The sequence below is a fragment of the Apostichopus japonicus genome, chromosome 16 (genome assembly GCF_037975245.1).
Source record: "Apostichopus japonicus isolate 1M-3 chromosome 16, ASM3797524v1, whole genome shotgun sequence".
NCBI classification, from domain to species: domain Eukaryota; kingdom Metazoa; phylum Echinodermata; class Holothuroidea; order Aspidochirotida; family Stichopodidae; genus Apostichopus; species Apostichopus japonicus.
This window is the reverse complement of record NC_092576.1, coordinates 13,239,107-13,243,610: the sequence shown is the minus strand read 5'-3', so window position 1 is coordinate 13,243,610 and position 4,504 is coordinate 13,239,107. Positions and strand designations below refer to the sequence as shown.

General features: G+C 41.3%; 1 protein-coding gene across 4 annotated transcripts in view; it reads left to right on the top strand.

Moving 5' to 3' along the window:
- Positions 1-346, top strand: part of LOC139981954 (uncharacterized) — a 46,617-nt gene extending 46,271 nt beyond the window's left edge. For 3 of the 4 annotated variants that reach the window (XM_071994392.1, XM_071994393.1, XM_071994391.1), the window contains one exon: positions 1-346. This exon is cut by the window's left edge and continues 1,747 nt beyond it. The gene's annotated coding sequence lies outside the window, so the exon portion shown is untranslated. The other variant, XM_071994394.1, reaches the window with a different exon arrangement.
- The last annotated feature ends 4,158 nt before the right edge of the window (positions 347-4,504 follow it).

The window sequence follows — 4,504 nt, the reverse complement described above, 5'->3', positions numbered from 1 at the left end:
CTGTTACCCCTTCATGACCTTGAACCTCCATTAACAGCTCTATTCTGATCCTTCTCCTTAAGACTGATACTACACATAAGCAGCTTGAGCAGGCTTTCAGTCTCTTTGAGCAAGCGTCGTGTTTCCATGGTTATAAGACTTTGTCCTCTGCTGACGCCAAATGATCTTTGACCTGTCCAAATAAACAATATGGTTCACCTACTCACGAGGAGGCACCTACGTGCAAAAGTATGACAGCAATATACTACGAGACGAGGTGTTTACAAGCCAAGATTGTCATGCACATATACACTCTAAAATCAACCTCCTGGTGGAAATGTCCTGGTCAAGAATTTGCCAACATTATCCTGGATATTGTCTACGTTAGTAAACATAATCCTGGTTACGCCTGGTTAATCTAGTGCGGTAAACCTGATCTTAACATAACTCTGGTGAATTAATTAAATAGATTATTAGCATATTGCAATCCTCGCCTCTGATTCATTAGCGGAACAAGGGGTATTGGTCAGGGGGGCGAGAATGGTCTGTAGGCGCGCCTTCGGCATTATCTAAGCGGAGCGCCAGCACATGTTGGCGCGGAGCGTACAGACATTTTTTTGAGTAAAGATACTCCCTAGATCGCCACAAATGACCCTTTCCGGGCCTTGCTGATTTGCAGATAAACGAAGAACAAATAGGTGTCATCGCCTTTTTGTCAGAAAATTACACCAACAAAATGTGACAAATATCAATAGGTATTTGAGAGCGCAATAAAAAAGTCAATAATCACGAATAAGTAAAACGTGGTAAAAAGCTGAAAAGGGCGCCAGCAGTCCATTTGAGTCCGTCAGGGAGGTGGGGGGGGGGGCATCCGCCCCTCTGACTATATGGACGCTCCGCCACTGCTCTGATTGGTTTGTTGGTCGCGACTCAAGACGTTCGAAACTAGCGGCTTCCTATACGTATGACAATCGCAAGCCTACGAAACTCAAATACAACTAAGAAATCTGCAAATAACTATCTCATTATGGCAGATGACGAGGTCAAATTCTTGCTAGATCAATAGGGTATGAGTTACCCTAAATGAGTGTTTGTTTAAAGGTAAAGGTGAAATACCGGGATTATGTCTGTTTCGTCATTTCTGTGATACAGTCAGTACGCGCGATATTGTATATAAGTATAACCTTAAGTTAGCCCATACCTCCTTGCAATCATTCATAGTTGTAAATCAAGTATGTTTTATTGTTTAGCTTAATGTTTAATTCACATGGAATTGTTAAAGTCTCATTCACCAGGAAACCTGTTGAAAACGACCAGGATATGGAGGGTGGCATATAAACTCAGCTCCTGATGAAAATTTCACCAGTTCCTAGTGAATTTTCACCAGGTTGCTTTTAGATTGTATACATACACACACCCCACATTGGTACGATGGCATTATTTATCATGCAATCGTTGTTTTCAACAACAAAGACAACCGGCTAATACTTATTGAACAGCTTACTATCAACCTTTTTTTATTGAGGGCAGCACATAGCTTTAGATCAGTTACTCAATCAACGATGAACTAACTAATTGATGCAATTGTTCTAATTGATGCAACTTTAGGAATGGCAGTAGATCATTTCTATTACATACTGCAGCACTGCAGCGGCTGCTACAGAAAGAGAAGACCACTAAAAATCACTCGCTGATCAGAAAGCTAACTTCACTCCCTTAGTGAGGGCAATATTCTTGTATTCACTCAACTGTTCAATGAAGGTGAACTAATTGTGTGTGACTTGAACTTCCTCCACACACAGACAAGTATCATACTCAGTACCGGGTTCACATCCCTTACCGGGTACAAATCATGGACCCCGTAAGGAAACTGTACAAAACTAATGGAACGTTGAACTTAAAAACACATCACGGACAACACCAGTTTGTGTATGGATGAAGTTTGTACAGTTTTCTTAAGGGGTCCATGACTGTACTCGTAAGGAATGTGTACCCATGCAGCAGGCGCGTAGCGAGGAATTTGCCAAGGGAGGGCGAATCCTGTAGGCAAACTTTCTAAGCGTAGCGCCACCATAAGTTGGCGGGAAGCGTGCAAGAAAAGTATGAAAAGGCTCTCATGAATACAGTTTACGCAGTATTATATAGTGTAAAAGCCACGGAAACCTATAAACAGATTTTATTGGGTTGCGGTAATTTGGTCTCAAAAGTTTCAGAAAACAAGTAATTATTATAAGGGGGCGGACGCCCCCTTCGCCCCCTCCCCCCCCCCCTCGGCTAGGCGCCCGGTACCCAGGTATGTCTGGGTCTTGTACAGGACCTCGTAATGATGTAAAACACAATAGCTACTGTCTATGTGAGCATTTCGTATAGGCAAAATCAGGTGATCTTATGCTTTCTTCATTTCCTATTTTTTCTTCGACATCTAATCCATCTTTTTATAGGATTACATTTTAGCTCAATGTTTCATAATGTAATAGATACCTGAACGAGGTGCGCTCACAAAGGATGGTCGATAAGTTGAGTTAAATATTAATAATTTTCGCATTCTTATTATTTTATTTTTTTTAGAATCTTGAAGAAGACAACTATTCCCTAAACTATTATAGCAAATTACTTCAAAAATGCGTAAATATTTGTACAGTTCGGTACAATACCGGTTGTTTGCGGGCAACTCGTGTAACCCTTCAAAATTAATAAATCCATCACAAGTACTTGTGAGCCAAACTTGCGTGTAGACCTATATGTAATTTAAGGCCTTAATATTCCTTTTGAATTTACCATTCCATATCTAAAATACGGTGTATTTCTATTGAGGGAGTACCATCACCCTAACCCACCCCTCCGCCCCTCTACATGGGAGTCAGATTGATCCGGCTTAATTAAAATCCTGGTTCAGTTCCGGCTGGCGCCCTCCTGAGCTTACCCTATAGTGCTTAAAATGTGTTGATTAAATTTCCTAAATAGCGACACAGGCTAAAAAACTAAAGATAAGAACCATATATCACAGTCGAATGAACATGAAAAAGCATGAGAAATTGCCCGAGAACGTTTACCGGAAAGGCGTCGAGTATACCATACTGCAGGTTGTGCCGGGTTTTCTTTTCCAGTTGTAGAGTAGCCTAAATGTATTAACAAAATTGAAGCCTTCTCTATTTGGTGTTTTCGTTCTCGTAGCAGCAATCTTGGCCGTTAGGCCAACATTATCCCATTTACGCCCCCCCCCCCACACCCCCATCCGGCCTCCCACCCACTGACAGTCTGAATTATTACCAAAAACATCCTAGTGTACAGTACATAAATATTTACTTTGAACAGATAATGGAGGAGAACCCTCCCCCCCCCCCACTCTCCTTCACCCTCCCCCAACGACATTAAAAGTCAACATTCTCAACTTAACATCGTTGATTTGACTTATTCGCACAACATTCAAAGCAAGAAAAATAATGTAAAGAAACGGAACAAAAACAAAGTGCAGGGATGACACAGAGACATTTCCACTGTGGTCCCTAATTTGAGGATGACACCTCCCACCCCACCCACCCCCTACCCCTCTAATACCCCCTCATTATTAGTTTTCCTATGAAACAAATTTAACAACTTTGTCGGAAACGTAACGTTTTTGTGTTGTTGAAGCACTATAAAGGCTATTTCAAATTAGAATAACAGTGTAACACAGAACGTGAAAATATTGCTCAAAACGGCGTTCAATAGTATACCACAAAGGTTACCAACACGCGTTAGCGTTTTTACACTAGATATAGCGTTTATATCCTTTTCTAGGGTTCTAGCGTACGTTGTTTTCAAATTTGGCGGAATCTAGCGTTTTTCGCTCAAAATTGGAAATTTACAAAATAATTACTTGTTTTCTGAACTTTCGAGACCAAATGACCACTTGGCAACCCAATAAGATCTGTTTATATGTTTCCGTGGCTTTTACACTATAATACTGCGTAAACTGTATTCATGAGAGACTTTTCATACTTAGGATTTTTTGGGGCGAAGGGGCGACCACAACCCCCCCCCCCCCCCCTCTTGAGCATAGTTTTGTTATGGTATCGCTAGTAATTTCAAAGTAGAAAATGCTTAGATTCAACTTACAAGGCCTGGGAAGTGTCATTTCCAGTGATCTGGGAGGCATTTTCGGCCAAATGCTTTTCCTACGCTTCGCGCTGGCCTATGGTCCCTGGGAAGTGCCATTTCCAGTGATCTGGGAGGCATTTTCGGCCAAAATTTTCTTGTACGCTTCGCGCCGATATGGTGGCGCTACGCTTAGACAGGCTTCGCTCCTCGCTTGGCAATTCCTCGCTACGCGCCTGGGCCTGAATAAGACTGTTTGTTAAATCCACAGTTAATTTTTCTTGTATTATGTCCTGATTATTATAAACCGCTATACCTTGTTATTAAAAGTGATCACTAGACTGCCTATCATATTAATCAGTGCAACGAATGATTGAAATAAATTCATAAGTTAGTGTAAACTGATATCTAGCGTTTTCTGGGGTTTTATTTTGGCAAATCTAGCGTT